At 45.9% G+C, this 14,301-nt stretch overlaps 1 protein-coding gene and 1 long non-coding RNA gene across 5 annotated transcripts in view; one reads left to right on the forward strand and one right to left on the reverse strand.

Annotated features, from left to right (window-relative positions):
* Nucleotides 1–14,301, forward strand: part of LOC144155851 (uncharacterized) — a 1,021,707-nt gene that overhangs the window by 384,378 nt on the left and 623,028 nt on the right. The window lies entirely within an intron of this gene.
* LOC144173114 (uncharacterized) lies at nt 5,476–10,477 on the reverse strand. Its single transcript, XR_013323158.1, has 4 exons — nt 10,212–10,477; nt 9,771–9,860; nt 8,645–8,766; nt 5,476–5,600 (listed from the first exon to the last, which is right to left on the reverse strand). It is a non-coding gene; the product is annotated as an uncharacterized LOC144173114 (long non-coding RNA).

The following is a 14,301-nucleotide window of genomic DNA, read 5'->3' on the forward strand; positions in this document are numbered from 1 at the left end:
AACTATGCGGTACGTGGTGTTAGAATGCGAGGGTATCCATCCAATTCGACATGAGGGAAATATTTGGCGTTCATAAGCCCTAGTATTTAAGGGCAGCACAGAGGAAGTTAACTTCAAGGCTTCAAGAAAATTAGAATGCTGGTGGACGAATAGCAGAGAGGGGAATATATCCTTGGAAAGTTACCACATGTAACAGGGAAAAAAAGTATTTTGTACCTAATCATTTTTTGTGCCTGCCCTAAGCAGCGCTAGTATTAATTCAAGAGTATAAAACATAGGTATACTAGTCCTTTTTGGTAAGATGACACGTCATCACCCCGCTACGAAGGGGAAACCAAAGCAATCATCATCATCATCTGCTTCGTTGTATTGAGGTCACTTCCGTGACAGATATGACGTCAGCGAAATCTTCGTGTGTCCGGGAATAAAGCACTTTCGTGTTTAAAAAAAAACACCCGAACACCTCACGACAGAAACCGAGCAGCAGTACCAAGCGCACCAATTTGTATTTCTGACATTTCTTGCACTTGATTAAAAAAAAGAATCCAACTTAAAACCAAAATAACTTTAAGGGTGGAACCTCAATCTGGGAAAAAATATAGCATTGATAACGGCAACCGCTCAGAGGCTGCTTGGGGCCTTGACGCAAACAACCTAGAACATCTCCTTTATGTAGCTCACCTGAAAGCATGTTGGTGCAGGGCGGCACTTCAGCGTTGGAGTCTCGTTGTTCCAGGAAATCGTGTGCAACTGCCTGGTACGGTAGTGGTCAGCCTCTGCTGCAACTTTTGAGCCCGCGAAGTTGCATGCCAGTTTTTTGCATCGCCCGCACGTCACGCGCACTCTTTCTTCGAGGCGACTCGACTTGACGCATCTCTCACTATATACGCCACTAGTACGCACAACGCAAAACAGAATCTACGTAGCTGTAATATCCTGGCCAATAGTACTTTTATAAAAAAAAATCACGCCATATCCACGGAATGAATGATGATAAGTGGGGCGAAGCTCGAGAGGGGGAGATCATCGGTAACCGTAACTCTTCCGTAAAAGTTCGCCCATTACATCATTAAGAAAGACTTAAGACTGTGTGCGTACATTGTACAAATCAACTTTTATTTTGTTCTTTTATTTTGTTCTTGTTCGTTTGTTGTTTCGTTTCTTCGTTTGTTCTTTTCATTTCGTCGTTGTCATGACTGGATTGCGAGGTCCCTTCATTACGACGGCTTTATGATCTGTGAAATGAAGCGAGAGGTTCTTGTACTGGCTGCAATGTTTGCAAACACTAAGTCTATACACGTTCCTCGGATCGTGGTAGGGTTCATATGGATACATCTGAGTGCTATTTGAAGAAAGAACTTTTATTTAGGGCGAACTTGTGCCCGAACAAGACGAGAGGAAGCGAGCAAAGGTCCTTGCGTCTCGTTCGATCTCCGAGAACGACTGCCTGCGTTCGTGGCGTGATCTCTTGCGTGATCTCCCCCTCGCAGTGCACGTGCGCTCGCGCCTCCGTTGGCGAACACAGACAAGCTCGCGCTCCCGGTGCCGAGTTTGCGCTGCCGGTTGCAGCCGGTTCTTGCGCGTGCAACGCGGCCCACTTTGCGACATCTCCGAAAGCATGCGGCGGTCACGTACCACGAGACACAAGGGATGGACAGACCCATGGCTTTAGGAGCTTCGCCCCTAAAACGCTTTTTTGTTTTTCTGCACATCTAGGTGCCCTGACGACCAGTTCTCGTGCGCTGAACGGAACTGCTGACAAGAACTTTGCGGCGCAGTTCGTTTCACAAGCTGCGTGCAGCACTGTGGACGCTACACGGCCCTCACAATGCGCCCACTGATCGCGTCTAACTTACCGTGACACTCTACGGTGCCCCGCTGAATTTGACAATAGGCGTTGGGTCCTTCTTGCCCGTGTCTTTACATATACATACCAAGGTTAAATTTGATAAGCTCCATAACCATTAGCATGTTAGATTCGTGAAGCTAATGCATGCGGGAGGTATACGTTATGGATAAGGGAAGAAACTCTGGTTGAAGGCCTTGTAGCTCAAATTAAAGAGACGTGGGATTGAGCAGGTCATGTAACGCGAATAACGGACAAGGGGTGGGCCGTTCGTTTAACGGAATGGCTCTCAAGGGACGGCAGACGAAACAAGGGCAATAACAAAGACTCGGGCGAGAGTTGAAATGCAAAAAATGCAGGACGATCACGCTAACGCGTTAGACTTGAAGGTAGCGAAGCTGTACGCAACCTTCACGACCATCACGACGGTTTAAGCGCACGAATGCAGCCTATTTTCTTCTTCTTCGCTGCGGCAACGACCTTTACTCGCGGGAGCTTCCTTTATGTTTTTGGAAGTGATAATCGTTGGACATCACCTTGGAAGGGCGTACGCTATGACGCGTCTTTCTCGCTCCGAGCAAGTGTTGCCATGATTACAGCGAACGCTGAGTTTTTTTTTTGTTTTTTTTTTTTTTTGGGGGGGGGGGGGAAGCTTGGCCAACCTCCCATGGGTATGCTTGGCTTAACAAACTGCGCCGGGTACGCTGGCATAGATTGAGGTGAACACACATACATCATCTGCAAAATATCAGCGCCAAATACCGCCTAGAACATACCTAAAATCAATTTTAAATTGTTCGATTCGCAACCGAGCAGCCAGCGGAGGACGTCGCGCAATCGACATTCTCTGGATGTGGAGTAAATAAACAACATCCAAACAAGTCACGAGTTTGTGTTGGCCGCTTCCGCACTGCCGGCGTTTCTCGCCGGCTCGCCGCTCTTATCGGAGGTCGGAACTTTTGCTCTCGAGCGATGAACAATGCGGTCGTTAAAGGCGGAGGCGCCGCGGCAGCTTGCCGCGACCTAAGTTCTACAGCGATTCCATGGTCACTCTATTTTTATCTTTTTATTACACTGGACGCGAAAACGCGCCGGCGACATGAAAAGCGCGTTGAGCGAGTCGCACGCACCGCACGGTCGCTGCGCAGGCGGCGGCCACGGCTGCGATGTGGCGCAGGTAGCTCGAGCGATAGCTTGTTACCGCTGCACGAAATGAGAATCAAGTCTCAAACAATGCAGCACATATGAAAAATGAGTAATGATGCGACGACGAATTGCATTAAAAATCATCATCTGCAACGCTTACGAGAGCGGCAATCGAATATTCGCCGCGGTGTCAAGCCTGACACATCTGTAACCAGACCTGTAGGCAAGAGACCTGCCGGCTTCTCCCAGCGCGCGTCTCTCCACCCACTGTCTAGAGCGTCGTTCTCTAGCCGCGGCAGCAATTTGCACTCGCGGCGCATGCATCATGTCCACGATCACTTTTTAATTAAGTAGCTGACGAGATGAGTGCGTAGGGACATTAGCAGAAACTGCCGCCGGCACGGAATGGACAGTGCTACGTTAACTTTGTTTATACAAAATCCAGCCTTTAGCGGCACCCGCTGAAACCGAAACTGCGCCTGGCAGCATTAAAAACGCCATTAATTGAACAACCGCCGCGCGCTGATGTCAATGAGGTTTCTACACGGGATAGATAGGTCATTAGCTACTTATCGCAACAACGAAAAAAAAAACAAGGTTGGAAATTTTTGTGTCAGTGCCCATTTAAGAAATTTGTTGTGAAGCGAGCAGGCTTGTTGTGGCCTCGCCTTCTAGGGAATTCTTGGAAAGAGGCTGATTGCCGGCTTCTAGCAGCAGACAACGCAAGAAACGTCTGGAACAGAGTTTTTTTTTTGTAATTTTTTTAGTTCTGACGCTTGTAGTGGTTGACGATATCTTACGAATCCGCCTGCCTTAAAGGGACCCTGCAACACTCTTTGAACAGTGCAAGTAAACCTGCGCAACGTTTAGATTACACTGCCAGGAATACCTGAGCCAAATTTCACACGTGCACGTGAAGCGGTGAGCGCGCAAATCGATGTGAAAGACGCGGAAAAACAAACCGCTCTCTCTTCAGTTGTCCTCATTATGCATGGCCCGAGGGACGTCACATAGGCCATGGCTGCCCGATCGGCTGTCACTGGTCAACTTCGCGGGTAGATTCTCCCATTTCCGTCGTCGTCATCGCTGTGTACGAACCTCTTCTATGCCTGAAGCTGTAGGCACAGTTTTGCCGTTTATTTTGTGTTTTGAGTGCGCGCGGAGTTTGAGTGATGAGCCCAATACTTCCCTTTGAACGGGACCACTCGACTACAAACGTTTATTGCTTCAAAAACGCCCTACCAGCCCGAGCGCGCACTTGCGAGCAGGCACCCATGCCTGCTTTTTTGTGGCACCAGACCGGAAATAGGCCCCTCCGCGTTGCGGAGAAAAGGAGAAAACTACCCGGCATGGGATATATCGAAGGCCGCCGAAGAGAACGCCGCGAGCCACCCCCCTCTCCGGGAGAGAGCGCGCAGCTTTCGCCGCGTTGCCCGCGGTCGAGTTGAGAGGGAACGATTATGCGCGATTTCTCATCGCGCGTAGTTTCGTTAATTGTGAACGGATTTTCATAATTCTTGCGGGAGGAGATTTCTGGGACAATAGACTTTATCCCAAAATACATTACTAGTAGTCGATGGCAAGTGTTGCAGGGTCCCTTTAATGCAAATGATGTTGCCCAGAGTTTGTCCTGCGCTGGTTCCTTTATTCTTCTAACCCCCCCACCCCCGCCTTTTTTTTTCCTTTGCGTGGCCCTCATTACTGCTGCCGCATCATCAATCACCAAACTTCGAGGACGTCTTTGTGATTATTTCTCTGGCACTGAATTCTCTCTGCGTTTAGGCTCGTGCTTCTTTCAAGAACGATGAGCAAATCAAAGAAAAATTATGTGCAGAGCTGCGATATTTCCTAGAAGCGCGCTCGTGTACTGCGAAAACAATAATTGCAGTAGCAGTTTCACTTGTACAGTGTACTGCGAAAACAATAATTGCAATAGCAGTTTCACCTGTACAGTGTGCCACTTTCGAACTAAAAAAAAGCGAAGGATGAGAGATTGCCCCTTCAAAACAGTTTCCAGATCTGTTCATTCCAAAATGCACATTTATTGACAACAGATGATCCATACAAATTTGTTATTGCAGGATGCTTGACGCTAGGACATTATCCCTTTGTAGTAGCTGATGTAGAGCCACCATTACATTGCTTCAAAGATCCAAGAGCAGGTGTGAAGGCAGTATTAAAATATGCAAAATATTTAGAAACTGTTGCTGTACTTAACCTGCAGTGTTGCATCACAATCTTAATGTCCTCTTGTGATGACCCTTGAAATGTTCCTCGGGCAAATGAATTGAATTATAACTTTTCAGCTTGAGAGGTGCAATTTGATGTGGTTGTGAACTTTGGTTGGTTGGCAGTTTATTTAAACTGCAGCAGAAATACCAGGTAACTGACCAGGGGAGGATGAAATGCAAGCGCTCGTGTATTGTCCTTTATATTATTTCCATATTCCTACACTATTTTGGTTTAAAAATGTAGAAGAAATATACCAAAGGAGACAGTTTTTAATTTTGTTTATTCTCAATTTTGCAGCCATAGAAGATGAAAGGTATGAGAGGTGCCGAGCACATATGTTGTAGGCACATACAGATGCTTGCCGAGACCTCCGTCACTGAAAAGTAAAAAAATAAGGAATAATTTGGAAAATTTTTTTGTAAAACTGGTCAAGCACTAGACTTATTTTCTTAGGAGCCTCTCATCTCAGAATTCAATCGATCAAAAAGCTTAAAACCAATACATAATTATTGTGTTTCTTGCACTTTTGTTTTCTTAGTATGGATATGGACCCACTGACATTTCTGCTGTATTTTCTTCCTTTTATTTTTTTCTTGTGCACGCATGGCAGAGTTGTCTTATGTTATTATTTTTCATTTAATCTGCTCATGTACACACCCCTCATTAATGTCCCTGGGGCCTCGAGGATCATAAATAAATAAATAAATAAATACATAACACCAATACATGGAACAACTGTGCCTACAAACTAACGTTCCTGTAGCAGTTAAAAATTTATAAACTAAATAATAGAATGGCACTTTTCCACAAAACCCCCTAATACAAATAAAAACACGGCCAATTCCAGTTTCCCTCAACATTTCGTATACCAGTCTCATAATCCAAGCAATAAACTTGTAAACATTGTGTATACAATTTTGTTTGCACGTAAATTTCAGGCAGCCAAACTTGGATGTCGCAGAGGCTGTCGGGTAGCATTTCGGCTGGCGTACCCGCAAATTTTCCCGCCTTTTTTTCGCGGGGCTACCATGGTTGCCAGACGAGGACTGCCCTGCCCTTTACGGACTGCCTTTACGGGCCCCATACGTTTGTAGTACCTCCCCTAAGGACGAAGCGAAAAAAAAAGAACGACCTCGGGCCCGAGCCGCGGCGCGAGCGCGCAGGGCTTTGTAACCAGAGCGGGCTGACAGGTACGCGGCCTTTACGGGCCCCAATACGTTTGTAGTGCCTCCGTGGGGACGAAGAGAGAGAGAAAAAAAAAACTGGGCTCGAGCCCGAGAGCGCGCCGGGGTTTGTAACCAGAGTGGACTGACAGATCCGCGGCCTTTACGAGCCCCAATACGTTTGGAGTACCCGCGAATGTATGATGCGAGCTAATCAACAGAGGGCAGTCCTGGTTTTGCAACCATGATATCCCAGCGAAAAAATGGCGGAAAAATTTGCGGGTACGCCAGCCGAAATGCTATATATTACGAACACAAGGCAGTCACGGGACTACCTGGCGGCTTCCGGCTGTCGTGCAACGGTGACTTACTTGCTCGGCTCTTTTCTTTATGATTTTTCCCCTCTACAAGCAAGTCACATCCTACAGTCGCCACGAGATTGGTCGACCTGTTAACATGTTCCAAAAAATAAAGCTATCATACAGTGCTTTTTTCCAACCCTATTTTGAAGTTCTTACTCTCACTCCTGTGGCACCTAAGGCTGATTTGCTGAGCACTCCTATGTGGGCAGCAAGTGGCAAAGATTCGGCAAACCACACGCTTTTCAGATGTAAGGATGACCATCTGTGAGGTGAGTGCAAGGGTGGAGATTGCTTGAACTTTGCCCGAAAATGTAGTAATCGCAACTAAGTTCAGTTAGATGTCCTCAACATTCTCTCTTCTCTCTTAACTCAGAACTCAAGTCAGTTTAAAACAAGTAAAAAAATACCTTAATTAAGGCTTAGCACCACTGTTAAACTTAATAAAATGATTAGGCTCTATCTACTTAAAGGAGAACACGAAATATTAAAGCTGAAATAACTATGCGAAGTTTCCTTTGTAAATAAAGATAACTCCCAGGAAGTTTTAATAGTAACTGTTCTGTATAACATTCTTTAAATCAATTTTAATCTTGAGTGCACGAGAAAGCTCCGAACTGATACCTATCGACATTGGCATAAGCAACATGGGTGGAGTGCCTTGCCATGCATTTCGCCCAACGTCAGGGCTCCAGTGACGTAGCCAACACTGGCTGGTCTTGGTGCACGCTGGACCGCTTTGTGTGTCATATCAGAGTTTTGGGACTAATATCATGGGGCCTGGGCACGTGCGGCCATGGCCAGTCTGGGTGAGCTAGCTCTCTAGCACGCACGTCCAGACTGATCATGGTGCAACATGAACATTCTGTCACGGCGGCCGCCTTGGTGTTCGTTTTGTCGAAGCCGAAACTGACACAAATAAACAAGGCTCAAAATAATTATTTACCCCGCGAATGACCATGTAATGTTCCATTCCATGATTCCTGGGCTGGTAGGCAGCCATAGCAACGAGGAAAACATAACACGAAAATTTCGTACTTTTTTAAAATTTAACACAGACCCATGAACTGCATGCTCACAGCCCCTTCTGCCAGTTGTTGCCCCCATCTGTCCACTACTCCTCAGCTGAGCATAAATTACTGGCACAATAAAACGTTAAGTTTAGATTTGACAAGTTTATAAGCTGAGTCATTCAAATTGAACTTTTGTGAACTTCCTTGGCAAGGATTTAACTTATAACCACTCCTTCTCACTTGCTTGGCGCATATACAATGCTTAAGCTTCATGCACAGTACAGTTTCATTTACTGAAGCGAAGCTTTCAGCCTCTTTCTGATGTATCTGTAGTCCACCCAAAATGCACTGCAGGAAAGCCAACTTTTTCTGATGGGGACGATAGCTCGTGAAGTGAAAAAACATTAAAACGCTTCCCGTGATCCCAACTGAACCTAGGTCCCCGATGTTATGAAGCTGACGTCTCTTCCATCGCGCCATTCCAGCACAGTTGAAGCAATTTGGATTTGCATGGACGTGCAAAATTACACATTGAATGCACCCCTCCGTGTAACAACAATGAATGAACGCTAGGGAAGGCCATGGATTGACTGTATCAGTTAAGCACCAGACAGCACAACTGCAGTGCAGCAACCCGTCTGAATAAGGAACAGGTGCTTGCTACTGGGCTGGTTAATTTGGTGTTAGAGTTGAGTTTGGAAAGTTTCGCGTTCCTGTTGACGTTTCAGCGGTGGCGTAGTTGATTTTTTATTAGGACTTCCTATCAGTAACTAGGTCACAGCTACACATTTGGTCGGCACACTACCAGGGTGGCCTGCGAGCAACAGTCTTTCTACTGCTAATTTCGCGTGGACGAGAAAAAGAGCCACTTCTAGAAGTATTTACCTGTTTTTCATGGGTACGCAGAAAGAATGTAGACAAAGGCTTGAGCTCGAGGCCCTGCACCAGCATAGTAGGAGCCAGGTCCAAGTACTTTTCTTTTCACTGGAAGCCCCCCAACTCAGATGCTGCAGGAACAGAATTGAATGTTGTTTCAGCCCCACCGAAAGTTGGGTGTGCTGGTAATACATCTTTGAAAAACAAAATGCGGAAAAGATGACTACAGAGATTAAGACCACACAGAGCAACCCACTACAAGAAAAAGAACACACACCACATCGTCCTGCGCGTTATTATTCTGTTCCATTGTCTTTTCCGCACTTTTTTCGAAAAATGCTGGTTGCTACACAAGTAATGGTGGCACTTAAAATGGCGTGAACACTTTGCTATTATTAATTGCAATACTTCGTATATTATGCTGTGTGCCATACATCCTGCAGGTCAAGGGTCCTAAATCCATGCACCTCCTCAAAACAGCATGCTACTTTTTCATCCAATAGCCCCATTAAATTTTTGACAAAAATCTCTATAGCGTTAATCCTGTCTCCGTAGGAAGCTGAACTCATAGCATTAGCCTCGAACCTAAGGCAGAATAGCAGCTGCTTTTATTGCAACGTTGGCTAAGAATATTTTTTTCAGATGCATAGTTCAGTTGAGCGCCCTAGGAAAACAAAAACTCACTCATCATTTACATACAATTCATATTTAATTACTAAGCAATTTATTTATTATCACTTAAAAAATGCTGGACTGCATGATGAGGCTATTGCAAGGTGGGACAGGACATACACAAACTGGAGGAGTTTGCTGACGGATTTTGTGCAAAGCTTCATTGCACTTTCAGTAAACAGGGGGTAAACAGAAACAAACACATTATGTCAAATGATAAAAGTAGAAAAAACACAAATTTACATAATGCAGCTGATAGGAAATGAGCACATAAGTTGCTATGAATAATTTTGTGAAACCTCACGAACAAAAAGTGTAGGACGCACGACTATTTCAACAAACGTGCACGTGACACTCTTCAGCCGCAAACTGAGCCTTCTGCTTACGCACGAAGAGCTAGAACTCCGATGCGTGCACACGACATACTCGCGAGATTCACGCTATGAAACACATGCATGCTTACGTTCGAGACACTGCACTTCGCGCATCCCGGATTGCGCTTCGGGAAGTACACGTCACCGGTTGGTTCAGCCTTGAGCAATGTTACGGGCGCCTACACAAAAGGAACAATTAAACGCTTAAAATCGCGGCCGGAGTGTGTGGGGACATAGCATCGTACTGAGACGAGTCAATGGGAAAAGACAAACCACACGTTGGATTCACAAAGCAGGTGTTGGTTTGCGCACGAACGACTGGTTTGTCTTTTTCCACTGTCTCTATCCCTCATCCAAGTATGCAGTGCACGCTAAATTTGAAGTCCATCACAATACGATCCGGGACGAGAACGACAGCTAGGAGACCGAGGCGGCCACGCAAACAAAAAGAATTCACGGAGATTTTAGTACACAGCACAGCGGTATGACCACAAAGACTACAAAAAACATAAAATAATGATGTTACTGACCTTGGTGGGAAAATTTGTGCATAGATATCCTCTTCCCGGCTCTTCTGTGTCTGTGACAGCAAACGCCGGACGGCATGGCTGAGCTACGTTGAGTCCATGCTGCAAGTCTCTCTTGAAAAGTACACCTCATCGGATAGGGAGCTCGCACCAATACCAGCGTTCACGGTATATTCACGCATCAGCAGCATCCTTTGGTGGCAATCAACACATATAGACACGCTGGAGAGTGACGGCGCAAAGCGTTCACGTTCACAAAAGCGACAGGATTTTCTCTTTCTGGTTACCGGTAGCGCTAGCGCCAGCGTTATCGGGTAGCACTGCACAAAAAATCTGGCCACAATGGTGTTGATAAAAAAATCCCCAATAATTATACCATAAACAGCAACACATGCGCAAAATTTTTGTTTTAGTGTGAGATTTTGTAAAGCATAATACTTGAAACTTGAGCTAGCAAAAACAAGCTAATTTAAGTAAACTTTGAAAGTTAGACAACACTGTACTACCATTTGCACAAACGTCGAGTAACATTGAAAAAAATAATATTTTCCACAAAATGTATGCAAAGATTTATTTGTTATCTTTTGTTTAGTGCTTATTAATTGTAGCAAAATTAGTCAGAAGTTTTAAATAAACAAATTGGTGCAAAAGTTTGGCCACCCTTTACAGTTTAAAAGTCTGGCCACATAAACACAACCAGACAGAAAACAATTCTTTTTTAAAGCAAGTTTTTAAAGCTTTGAAGGCATTTTTATTGTATTTTGTGACAAATTAAACTAGAATATAGTAAAAAGTGCTGTGTACAGTAAAAAAGTATAGCAATTAAAACATGTAAAAAAAGTCAAGCAACCCTGCTTAGAAACCATGAAGTTCAGGCAACGTGAATGTTCATTGTGGCGGGAATACTAACTTTGCAATAGAGATAATGCTACTGTTTGTTGCGTAGCACTTATATAACCCGAAAAAAATGTTAATACACATACCACTTACCAGCTTGTATGGAAGGAAATTACAGTTCAGTGCCTTTCAACGGGCTACAAAGAGTGAGGAACAAAAAAGTGGTGAAGCCACGTAGGGACGCTGCTGGCGCTAGCCGTGTTTACCGTGGCGCGATAGGTAAAGTACTCGCCTCTCACTCATCCGACCTAGGTTCGAAACTTGAATGCCGTGATTTTCTTTTTGGCCCCATTTCCACTGGGACTTCTTGAGCGCCTCGACTGTTGTAAGAGCAGGACGATATCTGTAACGCTGAGGTGGGGCAGATGGGACGAGATATAGCGCCGTTGCATCGTTAATTTCCTGATTGCTTTACTCTATTTGTCTCTCTCTCTCTCAATTTCTCTCTCTCTCTCTCTGTGTGTGTGTGTGTGTGTGTGTGTGTGTGTGTGTGTGTGTGTGTGTGTGTGTGTGTGTGTGTGTGTGTGTGTGTGTGTGTGTGTGTGTGTGTGTGTGTGTGTGTGTGTGTGCGTGCGTGCGTGCGTGCGTGCGTGCGTGCGTGCGTGCGTGCGTGCGTGCGTGCGTGCGTGCGTGCGTGCGTGCGTGCGTGCGTGCGTGCGAGTGAGCGAGAGACGACAGCCTCGGTGCCTCGGGACTGTCCCTCCAACGTCACCGCAATCGTACACTGATGATTTGGTGACTGGGTGCCACTGCCTTCCCCTTCGCTACAAGTTACAACTTAAAAGGTGCAAGCGCGCGCGTTCACAGTTTAGTTTTTTTTTTTTTTTTTTTTTTGTATCCCTGCATTGATATTTTCTGGTGTTTAATATGATTTACCTTAAAGCGCATGCACTACGCAGCAGTAAAAGTCCTTTTTTCGGGAAGGTAAGGCCAGAAGGCCAGAGCGGGAAATTTATATATATGAGGTACAAAAACATTTTATTTGAGCTTGAGGGGAAGGGGAAGGAAAAAATGGTCAGCCTGCCATGTCCGGGAGGCCGGGAGCCCTCGCCGAAATTTCACCCGGGCGAGTTGTTGCGCCGGTGCCGAACTGGTCAGAGCTGACTCCCACTGCTCGGGGGTGGGGGTCTGAAGGGGGTTGGGGGAGGCGGTACCTGGTAAGAGGAAGGCCTTAACGGTCAGAACGCAGTGGAAAGACGAGGAATTGTTATAAAATTTTTATTTCAATGAAATGGAATTGCAACACCTACAAAATATTTCTGGGCAGCAGTTTTTACTTCATCGGCAAAGGGGGCAGGTCCCAGGGCGGATGCGGCATCAATTTCACAACACGCTGCTGAAATAACTTCCATTCTCCCTAAAGCACAGAAACATATGACACATCTGTCTTGTAAACTGCAACGTGGTACCCGTGCGTACCGCTCGAACGCTAGCTTTTGAAATTCGTAAGAATTTATGAAGTTAATATTGTATGTTCTGAAATTATTTTTACGCGGCTATTTTGCTCAGTACTAGGCACATTATTTGCGAGGAAAAGTAGCTGCAAATATGAAAATTAAGTGATAACGTGCTTTTGGTCCCCGCCTTTCCGGGGCTGAAAGTAAACAGCTTTGGGAAGGTAACATGAGGGTTCTTCGGCTGCCATGATCGTGAGAGCCCACGCGTGGTCGACTCATAACCCTACGTGACAGGTTCAATGGAGTTAAGGCATGGGGCAAATTTGGCGCCCCCCCTCCAGATTATTAGGAAGGGGGGCGCCCCCCCCTCTGTGCGCACGCCTATGACGATATCCGTGTAGCGCGTTTGGGTGTCGGTCCTATATCGCCTTGTGAGCGTTTTGAGGCGAGCTTCTCGTCTCCCCCTGTTGAACATCCGATGCATATGTTTTGGGATGGGGCGACCAATGTGAAAAGGGATGCGTTGAAGTTCGTGTCTTGCGGAGGGGGTGGACTGGACGATGTTGCGAAGGGCTTGCCAGTGCAAAGAGTGGTGCATAGGGGGGAGGGGAGCGGTTGAAACCTTTTCCTCCAACCAGAGGTCCGTCGCTCTTTCTTCCAGCGAACGGACAACCACGAACGGACAACCACGAAGCTTCTATTGTTGGACATTCCTAGTTATGTCTCGAAGAAAGAATATTGCAGAAAAATCCATAGCACATGCGAACGAGGATAAGAAAAGAGAACAGAGACACCACGGAGCGCTACTTTCAACTCGTCTTTTTATTGGAAATACGCATCAATATATATCCACACTTCTTCTTGTGTCTTTCCAATAAAAAATAGTACTAAATAGCATGCGCTAGGAATTTTTCTGCAAAAAAATAAAAGAAGAAAACCGGAGCACCAGCTTTTAAGACTATGTGCTTTTAAAAAAGACTGCGGACCCACCGGCGTATAACTTGAAGAAGTTTTAAAAAACAGACGAGAAAAATTATTAGGGACAGAAAAAGTAGGGTAGGAAATTTCAGTGTGCGCATTGAGCAAGCAAAATATTTGTCTTCTATTCAATTTCCGTCGCACGAGTGGTCGCGTAGCGGTACAGTGGGCCGTAAGGCGATTTGCTTCGTTGCATGCGTGCAGTTGTGCACCCCATTGAATATACATTGCCGTAAAACGTTATAATTGATATAACGAAGTAATGGATATAACAAAATAATTACGACTCCCCTTCAAATTCGTTATACGCCTCGAGCTTCGCGATCACTGCGCCGGCGGCCGCCACTTTTCCGCGGCGCTCACACCCCTCCCAAACTGTGCACGCTGTAAGGTACCACAGGATCAAACCCACATCCTCTGGGTCTTTCCAAACACCAAGCCAATTAGGGCACATCACACTAGAGAGTGGCTGACTACTGCAACCAAGTTGGAGGAGCAGCACAGGAGCCTGGCGGACTTCATCCTGAAGGCCACCAGAAGCTGCCTGGAACGGGGCGGCTCTTAACCTCCCCGCCACCTCTGTTTCCCCTTCCCTTTTGAATGGAAATAGAGTATTCTCTCTCTCTCTCTCTCTCTCTCTCTCTCTCTCTCTCTCTCTCTCTCTCTCTCTCTCTCTCTCTCTCTCTCTCACGGGAGGAGCGCCGCGTGGGTGGTAGGGGCCCATGCGGTGTTTTGATTCTCGTTAGCTTCTTTTTGCCTTTCCGCACCCTAACAACTTGTTATGGTGATTTCTGTAAGAAAATAGTACGTTTAGAACACAC

Source organism: Haemaphysalis longicornis, unplaced genomic scaffold (genome assembly GCF_048455015.1).
Source record: "Haemaphysalis longicornis isolate Haplotype H1 unplaced genomic scaffold, Haemaphysalis longicornis Haplotype H1 scaffold_1, whole genome shotgun sequence".
Lineage (NCBI taxonomy): Eukaryota > Metazoa > Arthropoda > Arachnida > Ixodida > Ixodidae > Haemaphysalis > Haemaphysalis longicornis.